The 24,031-nt window shown below is 44.0% G+C and overlaps 1 protein-coding gene across 1 annotated transcript in view; it reads left to right on the top strand.

Annotated features, from left to right (window-relative positions):
* The first annotated feature begins 3,896 nt into the window (after window positions 1-3,896).
* Window positions 3,897-24,031, top strand: part of ADD2 (adducin 2) — a 111,297-nt gene continuing 91,162 nt past the window's right edge. The window contains exon 1 of the mRNA XM_034953353.3: window positions 3,897-4,286. The gene's annotated coding sequence lies outside the window, so the exon portion shown is untranslated. The remainder of the gene's footprint in view (window positions 4,287-24,031) is intronic.

The following is a 24,031-nucleotide window of genomic DNA, read 5'->3' on the forward strand; positions in this document are numbered from 1 at the left end:
AGTGGGTTCCCCTAAATGTAGATTACGATTTGAGTGTAAGTTGGGAAGCAAGCCCGGGAGGCACCTGTAAGGGAGTGGGAAAGTGATATAGGGAAGAAAAGCCCAAAAAAGATGCGTGAGTGAGCAGGTAGGTTACTGCTGTGGGCAGCTGGGGCTCAATCCTGCTGAGGCTCTCTGGGAGGCAATGGAGAACACTGAGGTATTCTCCCAACTCTCAGGGATGAGGGAGCCAGGCTGTTTATCCACAAACTCCTAATGGTCATTGGTTGAGGGCTGATCCCAGGGGTGTTGATTTCTCCAGCATTTCCAGCATGCCCTAGAAAAGGCCATTGATAAGCATGCCTGGGCCTATAGAGTGCTAAGCCCCCGTATTAGTTATCTATTGCTGTGTAACAAAGTAATGCAAACTAAGCAATTTAAAACAACACATTTATTATCTCATGGTTTCTGTGGCCAGGAGTTGAGTCTCAGTATGACTTAACTGAGTCCTCTGCTTCAGTGTCTCTCACAAGGCAGAAATCAAGGTGTCAGCCAGGGCTGGGTTCTCAGTGGAAGGCTTAACTGGGGGAGGATCTGCCTCTAAACTTATGTGATGGTTAGTGGAATTCATTTCCTCTAGGGCTTTTTTGGACTGAAGTTCTCAGTTTCCAGCTGGCTATTAGCTGGATGTCACCCTCAGTTCCTTGCCATGTAGATCTTCCAAACATGGCTACTAATGAAAGCATGCAGGTCAAGAAGCCAACTGAGACAGTCTGCTAGCAAGACAAAGAATCTTATGTAATGTAATCACGGAAGTGAACATCCCATTATCTTTGCCTTATCCTGTTGGTTAGAAGTGAGCCACAGTCATGCCAGCACCTAAGGAGAGGGTAATACACAAGGCAATGGATACCAGGAGATGGGGCTCACTGTTGCACTGCCAGCTTCTCTCTCTACTAGTTATTCTTGGCCAGAAACATTTTTGTCAGAAGACTTGGAAGATGAGAAATTTTACTGCAAATCAGTCAGAAAGTCTAATTTTAAACTATCTGGCCATGGAGGGTTAGCCAGCTGTGATTTTTCCCCGGTCTGACATGGGGGTCTCTTGTGTTTTTCTGGCCCCAGTTAAGGGCCAGGCATCTTGGGCTTGTTGCAGTGGGAGCTCTGAAGTCTCCTGGTCTCCCATTGACAGTTGGAGCCAACTACAGTTGTGGTTCCTTTTCCTGGATTTTGAAGTGAATTTGAAATTGAGAATTTCTGGAACTTCAATTAAAATTTCATATAGGCTATGAATATGGGAATTAATGAAGTCTTATTTCCTGTCTGACATTTGGACAATTCCTAAAGTCCCAGGATGGCACCACCTTCTCAATATGCAGTATCAGATAGACCCTGGGAGAGGCCGGACATATATATATATAAAAATATATGTAATATATATAATATATATTGTGTATATGTAATATATATAATATATACATATATAAACATAAATAAATATATATATGTATCTCCTGTGATGACTAGGGGAGCAGAATCATTTTTTTTTGCCAGGGGGGAAGGAGAATGTATTAGTCTTATCAGCCTTTCAGTGTCTTGTACCAGCTCTGCTTTAAAAAGTTTATTTTTGGCCAGGCATGGTGGCTCACGCCTGTAATCCCAGCACTCTGGGAGGCTGAGACGGGCAGATCACCTGAGGTCAGGAGTTCCAGACCAGCCTAGCCAACATGGTGAAAACCCATATCTACTAAAAATACAAAAATTAGCTGGGTGTGGTGGTGCGTGCCTGTAATCCCGGCTACTCGGGAGGCTGAGGCAGGAGAATCGCTTAAACCTGGGGAGAGGAAGTTGCAGTGAGCTGAGATCATGCCACTGCACTCCAGCCTGGGCGACAGAATGAGACTCTGTCTCAAAAGAAAAAAAAAAAGTTTATTGTCCCCTCTGGGAGGCCATGCACTGTAGTGGTTAGGGCCCACAAACTCTGGAGCCACAGCACTTGAGTTTGATTCATTGCTCAGCCACCCACTAGCTGTGTGACCTAGGGCAAGCGACTTAACATCCCTGTGCCTCAGTCTCTTCATCTATAAAATGGGGATGATAATTGTACCACCCTCACAGAGTTTTTGCAAGGATTATGTGAAAATGCATGTAAAGCTATCAGAACAGTGCCAGGAACCAACAAGGGTTTGCTAGGATTCATGTGAGAAAACAAAATAACACACTAGGAAGAGAAATTTTGGGGGATGGAAATGACTGGGGTGACTTATGAAACCTGCTATTTCTAACAAAAATTCTCCATTCTTTTTGGGGGTTCTATTAAGATATAGAGCCCACCTTACCTGTGACTTCTGAGCTCTGGAGAAGGGGTTCCCTGTTTCTCAGATCTCATCACCCATTGGCACCAAAAGAGCTATGGCTGCCAGGAATTACTCAATAAACATAACACTTCCTGGCTTCTTTGACCAGACAGACCTAGGTCCTGGGGTGGGGAGGGGAAGGGGTTTCATCTTGTGTGGCTGAGCCTGTTGTAATTCTTCTAGCAGGTTTTGACAGGAGAATGGGGAGAAGTCTTGTGGACTCAGTGATTCTGAATGAGAATGAGTGAGAAGCTCTGAGTGTGGAAGGAGGGTGCAGGGACCAGGTATGCATATGTGTTTCTTGTAAGGGAAGGGGGGCTGAAGCAGAAAGACAAGTTTATCCTGGCATCTGAAACAGAATTTCTAGGGTTGTCATTAGCATTTTCTTTTCTAAATCAGTAGTATCTCTCAGAGTGGTGTTTCTAAAGTGTTAGTGTGCAAAGGAATCACTAGGGCTGCTTGTTAAAATTACCAATCCTGAGCCTACCTCCAGAGATTCTGGTTCCACAGCAGCACTGTGGTGGGGGCCAGTGACTTTTGTGGGGGTGTCTGAGGGCTGTGGTGCCCCAGAACCTGGAAGGGCAGAGGGGCCATGATCAGGTTTCAGATCAGTGGCCAGAGGCTTTTCTGGAAGCAGTACATTTTCACAAGCACATTTTCAAAAGCCCTTGGAGAGAGGATGTTGATTGAGGGGAGTTTTGGGGACTGGTGGAGATTATGGGGGTGAAAAGTCCAGAGCTATCTCTTAACACCCCTACTCTCTGAGGGCCAGGCCTTGAAAGTATTGGAAATGGGAGGTGCCTTAGGTACACTGTCATTTTACAGAGGAAGACAACGAGGCCCAGAGAGGTTAAGTGCGTTGATTAAGGTCTCACAGCTAGTTAACAGCAGCTCTGAGACGGCAACCGAAGTATTCTGGTTCCCTATCCAGTTCCCCACTCACTACACACCTGTTCCTTCTGGGGCGGGAGACCTGAGGAAGGAAAGGAGTGAGAGGAGAATGTAGTGAGAGTTGGAGAGCGTTGGGTCCACAGCTCCCAAGGGCAGGGCCACAACAAAAATTTTGTCCTGGTTGAAAAGGAGTGAGAATCAGGACAGGGAGAATTTTGGTTTGGAATTCAGTCAAACAATTGCTATTAAAATCACTAATAGAATTATCTTCCGAAGGCTAGCTGTCCTTTCCAGACGAAAAGAAATATTCCAAGTGTAAGACTTTTGCTTTCTTCCTTCCAGGGAGAATACATTCCCCCAAGGGAGCTCTGTTTCAGATTTTCTCCCTAGTAACAGACTCCCCTGCTTAGCTCTGGCCATCCCGGGTAGTGAGTGGTGCGGGGCGGGGGTGGAAGGGGGCTGGAAGCCTGGCTAGGGGGGTCTGCGGCGGCGCGGGCGGGGGCGCTGCGGGGAGGAGGGGGGCGCTGCGGGGCGGTGGGGGTGCGCTGCGGGGCGGTGGGGGTGCGCTGCGGGGCGGTAGTGGGGGTGCTGCGGGGCGGTGGGGGGCGCTGCGGGGCGGTGGGGGGCGCTGCGGGCGGGGGCACTGCAGCACCGCCGCCCTCGGGCGGCCGGCGCGGCCTGCTGGAGGGGGCGCTGTGGGCACCGCGCAGCGGCCTTTTGTCAGCGCGCAGGGCCAGGAGAGCTCTCATTTCCTCCCAGCCTCGTGCGGGAAATGGCTTTAATTCTGACGGCAGGGCTGTGAGGGACTAGCGGGAACCCGAGCCTTTTGTCAAGGAACTGCGGCGTCGGTGGCCAGTCATCCCCGCCGCCGCGGAGCCGCTGCACTGCTGGGGGATCTCCCAGCAGCTCTGACGAGCGCGGGCTGCAGCATGGGCAGAAAACGCTGCTCTGCAGATTAGCTGGGTGGATTTTTTAAGCGCACCCCACCCCCCAAACCCATAAAATAACAAAACCAACCCGCAGTGGCCGACCGGAGATAGCTAAGATGCCGCGCAGGAGGTAAGGGTCTGGGGAGCGGGCCTGGTGGGCTGCCTGGGGTCGCTGGTCTCCTGGCGCGGAGACCCTGGCATCCCTCGGCCGGGCGGGAGCCGCTTGGCCCAGGTGGGGCGCGTCTGTTGCCGAGCCCGTCGGTGCTGCAGCCCTGGCCGGCAGCCGTGTGTTTTGCGCCTAAAGGTTTCTGGTGATGATGTAGCATCCGAGGCTCTTAGGAAATCGGGGCTGCAAGCACTGGCCCCTGCTTGGGGATGGTGGGACCCTCGCCCGGAGCGTAACGCCTGACAGGTGGGGCTTTCTTTTGGGTCCGAATGGAGGGGCGGCAAGCCTCGCCTCGCCTAGCCGGGCGGGGCCGCTCCTCCCCTCCCCTCCCTCCCCTCCCTTTCCTTCCCGCTCGGCCGCCGCCCTCCGGGGTAGCCGTGCGAGGCGGGCTTGGCGGGGCTGGGCGCGTCCCCCGGGGCCTCGCGATCGCTGGCTGCGCGGCGCTCAGCCGCAGTGGCCGGCCGAGCAGGTGCGGCGTCGGCAGCCGCCTACATTGAGATCGGGGCAACCGGCACGTGAGCGGCCCTCGTGGGTTTTGATTTTATGCGGCTCCACCACTTTGGAGGGAAAAATCCCACTGTACCCGAGGGGGTCTTGCCAGTCTGTTTCTTCCATCTTCCCTCTCCTCTCCCTGCCTCCCCTCCCTTTCTGCAGCCGGGGCGGAGGCCATCCCCGGTCCCGGAGGCGGGAGTCGGTGTCTGCTTATTTTTAAATCACACCACAGCCTACCTGGTGTTGGGGGGAAGGGAGGGAGGGACAGACTGCTTTAGGATGCAGATCAGGCTCTCGGGTCTGGCCTATTGTCTTGCCTTTTCTCTTCCTTCCTTTTCTCACCCCTAATCTCCATCTCTTGCCCAAAACTAAAAATAGAAAATAGGAAATAGAAATAGAAAATAAAAAAGCAAGCTCCAGCCCACACCCTATCAAATTCTTTAAAAAACTGTCATTTATCTCTGACACATGATTAATACCCATCTGTTTCCTTACACCCACTCTTCCCTCTTGCTATTTGTCGTCTAAGATTCAACTGACTCAGATGAGCTTTATCGATAATAGAAATCAAATCTCAGTTTCCTAAATGCACATTTCATGCTTCCCGAGTAACCCAAAAGGAGTGGTTGGTCTGTCATCCTGGCAGAAGCAAAGGGATTGGAGAGGGTGCAAGCAACTGCTTTCACGTCTAGTTTGTGGATCTAGCTGGGATTCCTGAGATGTTTAACTTGTGCAGTGAGGGGTGTTCTCATTAATGCCATTAGAAAATTATGTTCCGTTTTAAGAGAAAAATAGCAAGTCAGCATTTGAAGTAAAAGTGTTTTAAATGAATCTGACCAAAGAAGAGAACTATGACGTTTCAGACTTGCAAATAATATCTCCATTAGCATATGAATAATATATGTTAGAGACTTAAAAGGGGGGTTTAGACCATTTAATATTTTTACTTTATAATGTTCTACTTTAATTGTGTAATGTGATCAAACTTTTCTCTGTAGAGACTTTTCTCCTATAGATCAGGATCTTGCCCAGCCTTTCTTCCCTACTCCTCCCTGCATAGGGCACAAGTAAAAGCAAAGTTTTCATTATTAGTGTGATGTCAACACATTTTGAAAAACCACTAAAGATAAATTATTCTTTGATCCAAAATCCATAAGAATTTTGTAGTAAGCCCTATGTTCTTTCTTGTCCACCAAATTGCCTAGCCTTATTAGAAACATGCTTGTCATATACACAATGTACAACAATGCCTGACATGATATGCAGTGGTTTCTAGGCTTGGATTGAATTTGTTTTAAATATTAGTATAGTGTTGGAATTAGCAAATCTCAGCTATTCTTAAGGTTAACAGATGAGCAAATGTGTTTGCTGGCAGTGGGTTTAGTGTTAAGATTTTAAATATATATAAAAAAGACTAGTAGATATATTTATTTATTACCACCTCTTCCACAAGGGATTTAAGATAGTTTACAGGGATTCATAAATATGGCAAGGCAGCCTAACTTGGAAGTAGTTGGGAAAGAAAAAAGGACACTAAGGGTGGAGTCATAAAATGGTCTTAAGCGTGAGGCCGATACAAAAACATGAGCATGAGACCTTCTACAATGGCTACGGGCAGGAAACAAAAACAGCTCTAAACTTTCTTGCAGCATAAGCAAAAAAGAAATTGACGAACCCATGGCTTATATGTTTTATTTATTTGTTAAACTCATTCACACACTTCTTCACTCAACAAACATTCAGTGAGGACTTACTACGTGCCAGGTTCTGTAAGACGTACTGGGAACAAAGGGATAAAGCAGATAGACGTGGTCTGTGTTTAATGGGCGCTTAAAGACAAATGCAAGAAATGGACACTCATCAAGAAATCTCTCAAATGAATATATAATTACAAATTGTGATAACAGCTATGTGGGAAAAACACAAAACACAAAACATTATATGGCCAGAACATAAAAACACAACAATTCTTTTTTATTTTTTATGTTTTATATTTTTTTGAGACACAATCTCACTCTGTTGCCCAGGCTGGAGCGCAGTGGCATGATCTCAGCTCACTGCAACCTCCACCTCCTGGGTTCAAGTGATTCTCACGCCTCAGCCTCCCGAATAGCTGGGACTACAGGTGTGTGTCACCACGCCCGGCTAATTTTTACATTTTTAGTAGAGACGGGGTTTCACCATGTTGGCCAGGCTGGTCTCAAATCCTTGGCCTCAAGCGATCCGCCTGCCTCTGCCTACCAGAGTGCTGGGATTACAAGTGTGAGCCACTTTGCCCAACCAACAGTTCTTGATTCCGAGACCAGAAAGGAACTTTTTCCTAATGTGACATAGTGTTTGAAATGATGCCTTCGATCACCTCCTCATCAGACACAAGGACAAGTTTCATAGGGTTGTTTTTCACAATGGCCCTCAGCATGAGCTAATGATATCATGCCACAGGTCTCTCAGCCCCCTGGGGTTCTGAAGATATACGTATTTTGAAAGATCTGTGTATTCTCTGACATTAGTGGTTTTATTCCAGTGATAATCTTTTTTGCGGAGTCTTGCTCTGTCACCCAGACTGTTTGAGTAGGGATCTTGCTCTGTTACCCAGGCTGGAATGCAGTGGCATGATCATAGTTCCCTGCAGCCTGGACCTCCTGGGCTCAAGCGATCCTCCCACCTCTCCCTCCTGAGTAGCTGTGACTACAGGCATGAGCCACTATGCCTGGCCTATTCCAGTGATAATCATAAATAATTAGCAATAAAAATGTGTTCTGGATCATCTTGATGGCAAGGCTGAAACTGATGCTGGAGTCTGTGTTTGCCTTTGTATCTTTCCATTTGAGCCATGGGCAGGCCTGGTGGCTCCAGCCACAGCCTGGGTGAAGGGAAGGGGAGTTGGAATAGTGGAGAGAGTGAGTCTACACAGGACACACACAACTTGCCAACTCCAAAAGAACAGCTCCTGGCGACCACTGCTCTATTGGCAGGGATTGAAGATCTCACGCCAGTTCACCTTTGTATGGATCAAGTTTGCAGCAATTTATCAGCAGCAGATGTAGTAAAAACAGAACAGAAAAGTTGCTGTTGTGGATTTTGACAATATTTGAATTAGATCTTCATTTAATGCATATTTAGTAACTCTCCAATAGGTATCTTACATCTAAGAAAATGAGATGGGGCTGGGCGCGGTGGCTCACGCCTGTAATTCCAGCACTTTGGGAGGCCGAGGCAGGTGGATCACCTGAGGTCAGGAGTTCGAGACCAGCCTGACCAACATAGTGAAACCCCATCTCTACTAAAAATACAAAAATTAGCTGAGCATGGTGGTGGGCAACTGTAATCTCAGCTACTCGGGAGGCTGAGGCAGGAGAATCACTTGAATCCTGGAGGCAGAGGTTGCAGTGAGCCGAGATCACGCCACTGCACTCCAGCCTGGGCAACAGAGCGAGACTACAACTCAAAAAAAAAAAGAAAAGAAAATGAGATGGGTAATTTGTTCTGATGGTTAAGTGACACCAGACTGTCTGACTTCAAAAATTATTTTTCTACTTACTAGCTGTGAGAGTTTAGGCAAGTTATTCAACCTCTCTCCTGCTCAATTTCCTATAATAATATAGGAATAAATATATGGCATTGATTGCATGGTGATATTATAAGAATGAGTTGTTACATGTGAAAGACTTACCTATTGCAATAAATTAATTTTATTACTTTGATATTTTAAAGTTGATAGTTGTATTTGTACATTGTTTTGGCATTTTAATAATATAAAAGCTGTAAAGCATAGGTGTTTAGAACTGGTATTTATGAGTATACATATTTAAGTTACATTTTAATAAAAGTGACTTAGGTCAACCATGAGGTCATGAGAAATTTTTTCTGCCAAAAGGGATTTTTATATAGTTTAAGTATTTTGAACTACGTACAGGGACACACACAGATTCTTGGAATAGAAATTTGAATCTTTAGAAGAGATTGCAGCCACAATATTTGACTCCACATACATTGGCTGCTACAATTTTAGCCTGAAAGAATTTTAAAGCAATACTATGAAAAACTGCCTGTCTTCAATGACAACCACCACCAAATCTTCCAAACTCGAAGAGCACTCATGGAATGGCAGGCTTTTAGTAAAGATTTCATCCCGGTCTGTCTTCCAAGATAAACTACATAGGAAAGCTTTGCCAATGTTACTGAAAGAGATGAAGAGAAAGTGTATCCTCTGTGGAGTCTAAACTTCAGTTGTATAGATTTAAATGAGTTTATTGATTATGTTATTCAAATTTATTTTAAACTTTTCTTTGTACCTAAGTGATCTGTCAAAGAATACAAAAGATGTTAGTCTCAAATGATATTTTTGGCTGGGTGTGGTGGCTCACGCCTGTAATCCCAGCACTTTGGGAGGCCGAGGCGGGTGGATCACCTGAGGTCAGGAGTTCCAGACCAGCCTGGCCAACATGGTGAAACCTCGTCTCTACTAAAAATACAAAAATTAGCTGGGTGTGGTGGTGGGCGCCTCTAATCCCAGCTACTCCAGAGGCTGTGGCAGGAGAATTGCTTGAACCCAGGAGGCGGAGGTTGCAGTGAGCCGAGATCACACCATTGCACTCCAGCCTGGGCAACAAGAATGAAACTCCATCTCCAAAAAAAAAAAAAAAGAAAATGATATTTTTGACCACTTTCCTTTTGCTATGTCCTTTAGCATGCCCTTTAAATCCATATATATATTATATACAGTTATATTTATATATTTATTTGATATATAATTATGTAATTATATATATAAACATGTATTTGTATATATTTTATATGTTTTTACATAGTTATATTTGATGCTGTATTACTTAGGGCCCTGATTGCCCAGGACTGATGGGTTTTCTGGGATGAGGGATTTTCAGTGCTAAAGCTGGGACAGTGCCAGGCAAATGGGGATGACTGGTTATCCTCTGTGACACAAACGTTGTGACCCTTGACTCTCCATTGTGGGGTGAATCTTCCATATTTCCAGACCTTCTTTGTCTCACTGTATTTTTATGTTTGTCTTAAATTTTACTGTGTGATAAGAAATCTGGTCCTGCCTTCTTTCTGTTTTCATTTCCCTGGTGTGATGCACATTCTCTTTCTTCTTAAGCTTTCTTCTTTTATGTCATTTTGATTTTTGTCTATTTTAAGCATCATAATTGGATTTTTAATCCAATTGTGACTCAATTTACATTTATTATATGTGATACAGTCACAGATCTTCTAAAATTTTATTTTACATTAAAAAAATTCCAAGCTATTTTCCCACCCCCTTTCTTAACTTAAATGTAGTGTAAGAGTCCCTTGTTCTTTAGATAAAAGGGAAATTTTCTGCCCATTTTTTTCTACTAGTCTTCATTGACATTAAAAAATATAGTTGTGTTGGCCAGGCGCGGTGGCTCACGCCTGTAATCCCAGCACTTTAGGAGGCCAGGGCAGGTAGATCGTGAGGTCAGGAGATAGGCCATCCTGGCTAATATGGTGAAACCCCGTCTGTACTAAAAATACAAAAAATTAGCCAGGCGTGGTGGTGGGCACCTGTAGTCCCAGCTACTCAGGAGGCTGAGGCAGGAGAATGGCATGAACCCAGGAGGCAGAGCTTGCAGTGAGCCGAGATTGCACCACTGCACTCCAGCCTGAGCAACAGAATGATACTCTGTCTCAAAAAAAAAAAAGTTGTGTCTATTTGTTCTTTCATAAATAATGAGAGATTTAGTATACTTTAATTCCTTCCTTCCTTTTTTTTTTTTTTTTTTTTTTCTTCTGTCACTCAGGCTGGAGTGCAGTGGTACAATCTTATCTCACTGCAACCTCTGTCTCCTGGGTTCAAGTGATTCTTGTGCCTCAGCCTCCTGAGTAGCTTGGATTACAGGCACCTGCCACCACGCCCGGCTAATTTTGTATTTTTAGTAGAGACCAGGTTTCACCATGTTGGCCAGGCAGGTCTCAAACTCCTGATCTCAGGTGATCCACCCACCTTGGCCTCCCAAAGTGCTGGGATTACAGGTGTAAGCCACTGTGCCCAGCTTTAATTTCTTTTTTGTTGCCCATCTACCCCCACTAACTTTTTGCCTTAAAAACATTTTGGCTTTTAGATCCAGATTATTGTCTTAAAAAAAAAAAAAAGCAATGCATGCTTTTGCTTTCCAGAATTATTTTTGACATTTATGTTTCCTAACCATACTAACAGCTGCTATCTAGACTGAGAGTTACATAGGTTACAATACTCAGTCCATTTCCTATGCTCAATCTTCATTTTTACTTATTCCTTGATTAGTTGGAATCTTTTTCAGGAAAGGTAGTATATTCCGGTAGTTCTTGCTTGCCTAAGAACTTCTTTATGTTGCCGTTTCACAGTAACATCATCCTTTTGGGGCATACACTTCTTCATCTTAGGCTTTTTACCTAAAAACTCCAAATATTATTCTTTTGTCTTCTGGCGTTTTGTATGATGGAAGATAAGTTGTGGCCAACTTTATCAAAATAACTGTATGAAAGTCCACAAAAGTTTTGTTTCTTTCCCTTGTAATGACTACTTTATTTAAAAAAACCTTAAAATATATAAAACATAACACAGATATAGGAAAGGACATGAAACAAATGTGCAGTTTAGTGAAATATTATAAAGTGAATGCCGCGTGACCACCATGCAGGTCAAGAAGCAGGACACAGCCAGCTCCCAGAGCCCAGTGCACCCTTGAATCACACCCTGCTTCCCCCTGGAGGTAACAACTCACCTTCCTTTTATGGTAACCATTTTCTTGCTTTCTTTTATAATTTTATAATCTAAATTTGCATCCTCAAACAAAGTACATCAGACTTGTTTCTCTGAAACTTAAAAAAATTAGAACTGTACCATTTGTATCTTACTCATTGTTATAACATCTCCATGGTGACTACTTTGATGCTTCAAAAAATATATATCAAATTTATTCCAAGAATATTTGGAGCCCTACTTTGCTTGGTGCTCTAAAACTCACTTTGTCTGATTATTGGGGAATCCAGCACAGCCAAGAAGGAAGTGGTTTGTGTAAGACAGTGGTCAGTTTTAGACAAGACGAGTTTGAGGTGGGGATGGCCAGCAGAGAGGCAGACGTATGCATGTGTCATGGCTGGGACCTGAGATCTGAGTTGCAGGTTCAGGGTTATAAACACGCACGTGTAGGTTTCAAGATGGCACCATGGACCTAAATATTTGCCTTTCTTTTCTTCAAAGTGTCCAAAGACAAATATAGTAAGGAAAATATCGATTTGAGTTTTAGAGAAGAGAACAAACACTGGGCCTAGATTCTTTAAGGACTCTGTAAAAGTTAGAGTACAGATGGTGCCAGCCAATATCACCCAGCCCATGAGTATCAACAAGGGGCTTTCCTGGGAAGAAGCAGTGATGTCCTCTCAGCTGAGTGCTAGTATCCCCAGGCTCAATGAAACAGGGCTAGATGGGCTGTGGTATGGTCAGTGGGGTGGGGATGAGGGATATAAATCTAAGGGCCGTGGGAAATCTATCAGCACTGCCACCTTGAGTGGCAGACCCCCATCTTAGTCTGCCTGTGTTGCTATGAAGGAATATCCAAGGCTGGGTAATTTATAGAGAAAAGGTTTACTTTTCTCATGATTCTACTGGCTGGAAGACTGGGCAGCTTGTGGAAGCCTCAGGCCACTTCCACTCCTGACAGAAAGCAAAGGGGAGCTGGCGTGTGCAGAGATCACATGGCAAGAGAGGAAGCAAGAGAGAGGGGAGGAGATGCCAGGCTCTTCTTAACAACCAGCTGTCATGGGAATGAAAAGAGCGAGAACTCACTCACTACTGCAAGAATGGCTCCAAGCCATTCATGAGGGATCCACCACCATGACCCAAACACCTCCCACCAGGTACCCCCTCCTTCAACATGGGCTTTGGAGGGATCAAATATCCAAACCATAGCACCCTCAGTTCCTCAGACATGTGCTGAGGGAGCTCCCAGTAAAGTGGGGATTTAATATATCCAGCTTCAAACAAGGTTGATTCTGATCACTTCACCAGATGCAGCTAAAAATAAAGATACAAAAGTACGTAAATAAACGCTATTCCACCCAGCAGTAAATACCTGTAATGTATTTGATCTAACATAGGGCCTCATCCTGCAAGCTTCCAGGGCAGGATCTGGAGGCCAGGGAGCTTAGGATCTAGGTACCTGAATACAAATTTCAGTGCTCCATTTAATGCCTGGAATGGTTTTCTCTGTGCCTTTTTTCCAGCTGTGAAGTGGCTGAAAAAAACTTTCTAAGCCAAGTAGTAAATCCCTGTGGCTTCTATCAGTAGCAGCTCTAAGGACCATTTGACATCCTTCACCCCATCCCCATGGCTCCCTGAATTGATGACAATTCTAGTAGTTTCCATGAGTCCAGGCTAGACTTTGGTTTCCATGTCGATGTTACCTTCCATTCTGCCTGGGCTACTTTGCTTGGGTTCCTGTTTCATATGGCCACACTGCCCCTGGCTGAAACTCTGGATTACTTTAGAGTCCCCCCACCTTCTTCCCTGCTTCCAGCCCAGTCTTCCTCCATCCATAGTTTATTATTATTGTTTTTCTGAGACAAGGTCTCGCTCTGTTGCCCAGGCTGGAGTGCAGCAGTGCAATCATGGCTCACTGCAGCCTTGACCTCCTGGGCTCAAGCAATCCTCCCATCTCAACCTCCCAAGTAGCTGGGAGTACAGTGTATGCCAACATGCCTGGCTTATTTTTTTTTTTTTAATTCTGGTAGAGACGAGGTCTCACTATGTTGCATAGTTGATCTTTTTAAAACAAAAATCTAATCTCATAATTTCTCTACCCTCCGGATAAAGCCCAAGCTCCTTACCTGCCTCAACTGCTTTTCCTCTTTTTCCTTTACGCTCTACCCCCTAGGTAGGCTGAACCACTCCATTTTTCTGAAGATGCTTTCCCACCCTCCCAACCCTTCCAAAGCAACTCTTTCCACCTCCTTATATGCCCTCTCCCCACCTTTTATCCAGCCAGTTAGTTCTTTTAGAAAGCCAATAAAATAGACAAACTTCCAGAAAGCCTAATTAAGATATAAAGGCAAAAAAATTCACAAAGCTAGAAATGACATATGGAGCAGCATGAAGAAAAGATGTAAAATCTCAAGAACATTGTGCATTATTGTATCCCATCATCTGTGAAAATCTTGATGAAATGGACTATTTCCACTGAAAATATGCATTACCAATATTTACTCAAGAAACAGAATGTCATGTTCCCAGATGGGAAGAACCGATGTTATAAAGATGTCGATCCCTCACAGTTCCTGCCGCGTGAATGGCAGCCTCCCTGGTAACCAGAAGTGATGGAGATTTGTTCCTATTTTTACGTTCCTTCGGTAATTTTCTGTGGAATTTTGAAAGGGTCGTTAAATGTTTGTGCTTGATTGTGAATCATTTTATTGAAGGGAAAATCAATACAAGGGCATTTGAATGTTATTTTTAAATTGTTTTTCTCAAAGAACAAATGAAGTTATTAAACTTTGAAATGCATGGAGGCTTTATGAAACACAATTTCATTTAACAATGGATGTGATTTTCTGCCTGTGTTATTTTATTGAGTATGAATTTTATCATGTTTGCTTTCTTTACTCGGCATGGAGTCTCCATAAGAATATCTAGGGGTTTACTTTCAAAAATCTACTGTGAAAAGACAGGAAAAGTGAGGGCGGGTTTGGTTCTTTCCTGCTTTCCTCATGTCAGATGGCAGAGCATCCATACTGATTATCTCAGCATCCCTTTTTTTAGAATTTATTCTCCTTCCCTCTTAACACCATATTTCTCTTAGATCTTTCCAACACCCTCATTTGTGTCTTAAATTAGCTACATCTGTTACCATAGTTATGCAGTATCCAGCTTAACCATTCCACACTCATTCCCACCATACTGTGTGTGAGACTTCCTCTCTCTTATTTCATAAAATATATCATTATTTTTCTTTATTCGTCTCCTGTCCCCAAACTTTTAGTTTTTAAGGCAACACTTGTTCATACTTAATGAATCAAATAGGACTGAAGGGCTTCTAATAAAAGGCAACAATCCCTGTACAAATCCCGCCCCAAATCCCTTATCCACAGGCAAACCAATTTTAGCTGTGTTTTTTTGTTCTGCTGTAGATACCTCTGTATCCCAAAATAATATGCATGTACTGCTGTTTCTGAATGTATCAACTGTGATCACTGTCTAGTGACTTTCTGCCATAAAAATTAAGGTTGAGCCAGCCGGGCGCGGTGGCTTATCCCTGTAATCCCAGCACTTTGGGAGGCCGAGGCAGATGGATCACTTGAGGTCAGGAGTTCAAGATCGGCCTGACCAACTTGGTGAAACCCTGTCTCTGCTGAAAGTACAAAATTAGCCAGGTGTGGTGGGGCATGCCTGTAATCCCAGCTGCTTGGGAGGCTGAGGCAGGAGAATCGCGTGAACCTGGGAGGCGGAGTTTGCAGTGAGCCGAGATCGCGCCACTGCACTCCAGCCTGGGCAACAAGAGCTAAACTCTGTCTCAAAAGGAAAAACAAACAAACAAAAAACCCTCAAGGTTGAAGCTTACTTGCGCTACAACTCCATCTCTTCACCTCTCTTCTGGCCATCCCCACAACTCCAGACAATAGATTCATTACAACCAGATTTCCCATTCCATCCACTGTTGATCGTGTCACCTGACTCTATGCCATAAATAAGGCTATTACCACCACGTCTCCTTGCCTGCTCCCTCCTTCTCTAGCTGTACATTTACTTTTGTACTATCAAAGTTGATAAAATACTCTATTTCCTAGCCATGGTTGGTTTCTATGATTTGTCTATAAGGTAATTAAAACAAATGAAAACTCCTAACAGTGTTCAGTATCTGACTGAGTTGATATTGCTTACTGCACAATAAGTAGCATGCTAGGATTTCATCTTTCTTAGGACTCCAATGTCTCAATCCAGGGTGAAATTCACATGAATTGTTATCTGGGGCTCCGTAAGTGACCCACAGAGATAGGCTTTAATCTGCGGGCACCAATACCACCCTAGTATGGCTCTAGTTCTCTCCTGCAGTGTGTGCAGTTTCTCTAAGAACACCCATCTAATGATTGAAGCTAATAAATCCAAAAAGAACTGTGTATGCATGCTATTTTGAGATAAAGAGTTAACTCAACTGAGTGCCTGACTGGGGACCGCTGTATGTTGGGGGAGGAAAGGGGGTAGGCAGGATCTGCTGCTCTGTATAGAGACCTGCAATTTGTGCTTGTGTTCAGCCTCTTTTATTTTTCTTTCTTTCTGTTTTTTTTTTTTTTCTTTTTTTTGCTGAGATGAAGTTTCACTTTTGTTGCCCAGGCTGGAGTGCAATGGCGTGATCTCGGCTCACTGCAACCTCTGCCTCCCGGGTTCAAGCGATTCTCCTGCCTCAGCCTCCCAAGTACCTGGGGTTACAGGCATGTGCCACCATGCCTAGCTAATTTTTGTATTTTTAGTAGAGACAGGGTTTCACCATGTTGGCCAGGCTGGTCTCGAACTCCTGACCTCATGATCTGCCTGCCTCGGCCTCCCAAAGTGCTGGGATTACAGGCGTGAGCCACTGTGCCCGACCATAAACATTTTTTAAAATAGATAAATTTGACCTAGATAGCAGCCCCACTGCTCATTTTTATGAGGAGAGGGAGGGAGGGCTAAATAAAAAATATTTAAGAAAATGTGCATTTACATTTGCTGGAGGTGTACTAGATGATGAGTAATTGGTCACAATGGTAGGTAAGTGTATGGTTCAACCCAGCTCATCAGTCAGTCAACAAGTGTTTACTGAACACCTTCTATGTGTGGTTACTGTGCAGTGCTGGGGATGCCACGAGCCAGGAGTTTACACTCTAGTGAGGAGAGACAGACACTAAGCATAAAAACAAACAGTTGTCAAGCATTGATACCCATTATGCAGAAGATAAACTCATTTTAACATGAGGGAGGAGGCTGCTTTAGCCAGAGTGGTCAGGGAAGGCTCTTTTGGGAGGCAGCAGTGAGCTGTTGCAGGTGAGTTCGTGAGACGGATCAGAGGATAAGCTAGTGCTGGCTGATTGCAGGCATTTTCATTATGCTATTTGAGGCCACATCATTGGCCGAGAGTGGAGCGAAGAGGGAGTCGGGAGATTTGAGATGAGAAGGTGGGAAATGATCTTGTTGAAGAGTCTGTACTTTGAGAGAAGGGCAGGTTGCTTGGCAATGTTAAGAAATCATTTGAAAGGTGTAGAGGGTAATTTGAAGTGAGTCCAGTCCACAGAGTTTTGTGCAAAGGTCAATGGCCCAGATGCAGGCAGGGGCAAGGTCACATAGGGTTTAACTAAGGGTGGGGCTCTGTGAGGTAGAAACAGTGGTGGGTGAGAGGGCAGAGGAGTTAGAGGTGTTTTGCAAGGGAATGGTTATCCAGTTGGATAATTTAAGCTACATGAGAAGAGATGGGAAAAGTAGAGTTGGAGATAGATAATTAAAAAGTGATTAGCAGGTATCAGAGATGTTGGAGAATTGCTAGGAGGTGGGGTGCCAGAGCTGGGCTGGAAGGGGATGGTCAGAGTAGGATGTTGACATCCACACATTGAAAGTGGTGATCTTGGTAGCAGCAAGATCTAGGGTATGACCACGGGAGAGGGTGACTGAGGCTGGGTTGGAAGGAGAGATAAGTGGCATTGGAGGCCATGAAGATGTGATGGTGGGTGTCGGGTGGATCACCATGTAGATGTCAATGTCAGCAGGAATGAGTAAGGAGAGTGGTGGAGGGGAAGATGGTTAGCCAGGAGCTGGAGTCCTCGGAGAATGAGAGGAGTGGCTGGGCAGTAGAGGAGAGTCACAAGGAGGAGTGACAGGAAGTCAAGTTGGAAGACTGTGCTTCCAAGGTGATGGGGTTTTGAAGGAGTGGAAATAGATAGAGGTGACTATAGGGCTGGAGGAGATGTGCACCCAGGCCCTGAGTACCTGGGATGTGGAAGAGAGTGCTGTGGGGCAATAGTGTGCTGTGGGAGAGCCACATTTTAGCTTCTTCGTTTGTGGATCACAGAAGTGGGCTTTATGTAGCTGAATTTGGAAGTGCTGCGAAGAATTATGTGATTGTTCAATTCGATTGGTTTCCAAGCAGGAAGGAAGGTAACCAAGGAGGCATTATTGACTTTGGGCTTGTTCAAAACTCAATTAAGGCAATTAACAGTACTTGGTGTTGTTTACCAAAGCACTTGTCTCAGGAGGGATCTCCTAGCAGTTCTTGTGAATTGTAGGAACTCCCTCCCTTGAGGCATCTTGTGTTTTCATGTCATTAATTCCTGCCTCACCCCTCAGCCATAAATCTCATGGAGAGGATAGAAGGCTTCTGTCCTTTTGTATCACCATCTTGCTGTGGCTCTATGATGACGCCCTTGTCTAGCCTTGTTCTGCTGACGGTGACCTTTAATGTAATAAAATGCTTACAGGAATAATGAGAATTGATGGAGAAGATGCACTTTCTTGTGATTTATGCCTCTATGCATTAGAACATGAGGACATTTTGGAGGAACGAAGCATGTTATGGGAGAGCGTAGGGTTTTTCAGATGCATGGCCGAAAATCTCAAAAAAGCATCCTGTGCTACCTGGCAATTCTAAGGCATTTACTTTCTCACTTTCCAGAATGACAAATTCACTCCTTTTCTCCAAATTTCCTTTCCTCTCCACCCCACCCACCTTTCTGGGTGCCTCCAGCTTCACTGAGAAACAGAAACAGTGATCCCGGAGCTCTCCTGTCTTCCCACCCCCCAACCCCTGACACACATCCCTGACATGCTGCTCTGGGTTGAGTGGCCCCTGCTTCTATCAGAGGCCATCTTTTCTTCTGGGCTCTGGGACCTTTTCCCTCTCACCATCTCAAAAACACCACCATGGCAATTGGCCTTTATCTTTTCTGCATCATCAACCTCTTTCTTCCTTCCCCCCTCCTCCCATTTCTCCCTTTATGTTCTCCTTGAAAGAGTTGCCTTTGCTCTGTATCTCTTCCTGTTCCCCACTGTTTATACCTGTCCTCTTTATGGCACTGAGGCTATTCTTGTCAAGGTCATTGAAGATGACCTCCATATTGCCAAATCTAATGGCCTCTTCTCTGTTCTTATCTTACTTGACCTGTCAGCAGCACTCAACACTGTTGACCACTTCTTGAAACATTTGGATTATCTGGCCTGGAATACTGCCCTTTTCTGGTTTTCCCTTGCCTCACTTGCTGTTCCTCCTTTTCTTCTGTGCAGTTCCTTTTCCTCCACCAGACCTCTAAGTGTGAGAGAGCTTTGCCCTGCACCACTTTGTCTTCTTTATACGCTCTCTCTGGTGAGCTCTTTTGGGCCTTGGCTTTAGACTTCATTTTTGTGCTGATGAATCCAAAGTTCCTATCTCCCCAGAACTCTACTTCATTGCTTCTGGAACTTTACTGTACACACTGATCACCTGGGGATCCTGTTAAAATGTAGATTCCAGTCTCATTTGTCTGGAGTGGGGCCTGAGAGTTTGCATTTCCAATAAGCTCCCAGTGATGCTGATGTTGCTGGTCTCCGGATCTTACTTTGGGTAGTGAGGCTGAAAACCTGTATATCCAACTGCTTCCCTGACATTTCTACATGCATGTCTTACAGGCGTCTTAGACCAACCCTAAATGACGCTCTTAGAGCTCTTGATTTCTTTACTCAAACCCATTTCTCTCTGCATTTTCCTTGTGTCATCATCCCAGTTGCACAAGCCAAAGATTTTGGAGTTGTCCTTGGTTTCTCTTTCCTTCACTTTTTCATCCAGTCTATCAGCAAATTCTGCTGGCTCAGTCCTCCAAAACATATCCCAAATCTTTCTACTTGGCTCCATTATAATAGTAGTAGCTGATATTTATTCAGTACTTCCTACATGTCAGGCTGTGTTAATGACATATATTTATATTTATAAGTATTTAAAGTCTAATCATCACAATAACCCTATGAGGTAGGTGGTATTATTATTCTCATTTCTTGGATAAGAAAAGTGGACACATAAAAGGCAATAAATAATTATTTGCAGATTGAATACATGAATAAACTTTATAACTTATAACTAGGTAACCCTACATAGACCTGCAGTTTATGACCTAAAAAAACCCAATTTATTCTCTTGGTTTATTTTTCTCCCTTGTTATGAATATAATACTCAATAATGCCATTGATATGCTTAGAGAATTAGGGTTTCTGTGTCCTTGTTAGGCACCAATGACATTGCAAATGTCCATTGGCAAATGTCCAAAGGGCGTGTGTGTTACAGAATTTGTAGTGTCTTTGGCTTGAAACCATTTTCGACAAAGGCTATATGCATTTAAGGCACTAAAAATGTTTATGTCTGATAATTACAATGTCTTGATGTGCCTTGCTGAAACATTGTGTCTTGTGTGCCCTTGTGAAAAGCGGGGACTCTTATATTTCCCATCATATCCTTGCATTTTCTGGAACCGGGGAGATATCTTGAGAGAATGACTTCAAGCTCCAAGATGTGTTCCTTTTCTTAAGTTTCCTTTATCTTGATTGATCTTGAGAATATTGTTCTCTGTGCTGGTTATCACAGTTACAGTGTATGATGATAAATGATTGGTGCTCTGGATAAAACAACCTAAATAGTCAAGTAGATGGAAACAAGCTCATATGACCAAAGTCTAAAAGAATCGAGTTGTTTCGATTGGAGAAGAGCAGTTAAGCAACTACTTTCTTATGCTGTTTATTGTAAAGGAAATCTTTAGTAAGCTTTTTCATAAAGTAAAGACATCTTTTGTAATGTGAATAATTAACCTAGTTTTAGGAGTGTAAGTTTCTTTTAAGAATGGGAAAGGGAGATACATTCATTTTTGTCCTAGTAGTTTCTATCACAACCCTCCAAAAGAATCCTCTCTCTTAGGACTTTTAATATGCTAAGGCAAACGTAACACCAAACGTAACACTGTATTCCTTTTTCTAGTTTAGTTCAAAGAGACATCCTAGGAAGTAAGATTTTTCTATACAGGTGAACTCAGAAAAGCTAACAAGGTACCCTAAGCATTAGTAAGGGCCTGCTGCTCCGACCTCATCCCAACCAGCCCTGCCCATCTTTAGGTTTCTGAGTAACAAGCGTCAACTGTTATATACTGAAACATTCCCTCTGGAATTCCAGATTGTCAAAGTGGAAGGGATCAAACAGATCTTCCAGTCCAACCTCTTCATTATAGAAATCAGACACCTGAAGCTGAGAAAAGATAAGGCACTGATCCAAGGTGAGGCAGATTAATTAATGGCAAATTCAAGGCTCCTGAAAAGTTTTTCTTTAGGGCATTTATATTCAAATGTCAGCGTCTCCCATTTTTAAAGTCAGAGTTTTCAAGATGCTATTTGATTTCAAGGAAAAGTGACAGGAAGCATATCAATTTTTTATAAGAATGTAAAATACGGTAGAGGAGCTAGGGTGTGGGGAGGCAGTTTCTCTACATGGCCAGGTCTCAGTGTTGGCCCTTAATTCTCATTCCTGGACACAGGAAAAAATTATAGTAATTTAGACATGGTTATAATGCTTCAGAGTATATTAATTTCCCAGGGCTGCCTTTACATGGAGATGGCTTAAATGGAGATCTCCTTAAATGGAGATGGCTTGACATAACCGAAATGTATTCTCTCTCAGTTCTGAAGGCTAGAGGTCTGAAATCAAACTGCTGACAAGGCCGTGCTCCCTCTGAAGGCTCTAGGGTACTCCTTCCCTGTTTCTTCCTACCTTTGGAGGGTGGCAGTAATTCTTGGCATTCCTTGGCTTGCAGCTACATCAATCCAGTCTCTACCTCTGTCATCACATGGTCTTTCCTCTGTGCGTGTGTGTCTTCTCTATGACTTTGATGACTAAATCTTCCCATTCCTTATAAGGATGCTGACCGTTGGATTTAGGACCTACCCTAATCCACTATGACTTCATCTTCACTTGATTACATCTGCAGAGATCCTGTTTCTAAATAAGGACAAATTCACAGGTTTCAGGTGGATATGAATTGTTGGGAGACACTTTGGGGACATGAATTTTGAGAGACTTTTATGTTTCAACATTTGCTAAGAATTTATGTTTGTACCTCCTGGAAAGGCATGATGTTTCCCTGGTTGAGAGAAAGAAAAAGAAAGAGCGAGCATGAGCATGTGCACACTTGGAGCATTGTTTCCTAAGGTATATTTGGTGGGACATTATTCCCAAGAGATGTAACATGAAATAAGTGTCCATGGCCAATAGAATTTGGGAGACACTGTACTCTGCCCCCCTCTCAAGAGCATCATCAGGCACCTACGATATGAAAGGCTCAGAAAGGTCCTGTAACAAGGACCTGTGTATACCCTACTGATCCCCAAACTTATTGGACAGGAAATTCTTTTGTCTTTGTGACACTCTATATTGGTTAAGAATTGCCTCCAGCTGCATGAAGCAGAAACCTAGCCATAGTGGCTTAGCCAAATAGGGACTTATTTCCATTCCCCAGAAAGTCCAGAGGTTGGCAACCCGGGGCTGGTGCAGCGACTCCTTATGGTACCAATGTGCCAGGCTCCTGTCTGCCTGCTCTGCCATGCTTAGCAGGTGGTATTTTTTATCCTGAAAGTTTGCAGCTACTCCATTTCCAGCCTTTAACTACCTTCTAGACAGGGAGAAAGAGGAGGAAGAGGTGAGGGAAGAGGATAGTATTTCCATCAGGAAATTAGACTTTCTCAGAAATTCCCAGAAGATTTGTGCTAACACATTATTGACCAAGACTGTATCAAATGGTTGCTTCTAGCTTTGGGGAAGGCTGGGAAATGCGGTTTTTTTTTTAGCTGGCCATATTGTTCCCTGATAGGGAGGAAGAAGGGGAGGTGAATATTGCCTAGCTAGCAGTGACTGCCACACATATAACTTCCCCTGGCATTAGTGACCAGGAAGTTGCCCTTGTTAAACATTTGTCCTAACTGTCCTTCACAAGAAAGTGCTTCCTATGCAATTCTAGGTTTTTAGCATTAGCCTCTGATATGGTTTGGCTTTGTGTCCCCACCCAAATCTCATCTTGAATTATAATCCCCTATTCCCCGTGTGTCATGGGAGGGACCCTGTGGGAGGTAATTGAATCATGGAGGTGGTTCCCCCCATGCTGTTCTCCTGATAGTGAGTGAGTTCTCACGAGATCTAATGGTTTTATAAGCATCTGGCATTTCCCCTGCTGGCTCTCATTCTCTCTCCTGCCGCCTTGTGAAGAGGTGTCTTCTGCCATGATTGTAAGTTTCCTGAGGCCTCACCAGCCATGCAAAACTATGAGTCAGTTAAACCTCTGATCTCTATAAATTACCCAGTCTCAGGTATTCCTTCATAGCAACATGAGAACGGACTAATACAGCCTCCAAGTTTGATCCTGCCAAACAGGATCTGTACTGAGTTAGTTCAGTACAGCTCAAGCAGTTTAAGTGTGCCCATACTCATATAGCTCAATGCTGCACTAAGTGCCTTTTAAATTATTTAATGGCTTGAACTGTGTTGCACTCCTAAGCTAATTTCATTTTCTTTAATGTGCAATAATGGCATTTGGGACTTACCTCTCTACAAACCTCCAAAATCCTTTGGACATATAACTGCCACATTTAAAGTAATATACTTGAAATGCATTGTAGAAGCAATGCTTTCTTCTGGCCAGCATTTTAAGTGGTGAAAAGACAGAAGCTTTCACTTTCTCAAAGAGTGGCTCAGAGGACCTTGTCAGTGGCAGGGGTTTTCAGTGATCACTTCTGTGGTCACACGTTCTAATCACCAGGGGAGCCAAAGAGCAAGTCTCCATTCCCAGGTAGGAAGTGCTCTGCTTTGGATCTGGATAAAATGGACCTGCTATGAGGAGCCTATTGTGGCAGGAGAAGCCATAAAGATCTTTGTCTTTTAGTTCTCCTTGTTTTACCTTAAGTGGTCAGAGAGGCCACACAAGACCAGAGGGAAGGAGTCTAGTTACTGCAGCATAACTCAGCTTACTTTGATGAATAATAATGTCAATGATAGCTACACAGAGACACAGAATAGATTCTAAAAAAGGATTCCTTTTTTTTTTTTATCAGTGTTTGAATATGTGACATTTCTAATTTTACCTCTAAATACTTGGAGTGAGGAGGAGGGCAGGACCCACATGATAAGGCAATCATGTCTTCAAACTTAAGAACAGAAGTTTTCTTCACAAGTGAGGGCATG

This window comes from Pan paniscus, chromosome 12, assembly GCF_029289425.2.
Source record: "Pan paniscus chromosome 12, NHGRI_mPanPan1-v2.0_pri, whole genome shotgun sequence".
Taxonomy (NCBI): Eukaryota; Metazoa; Chordata; class Mammalia; order Primates; family Hominidae; genus Pan; species Pan paniscus.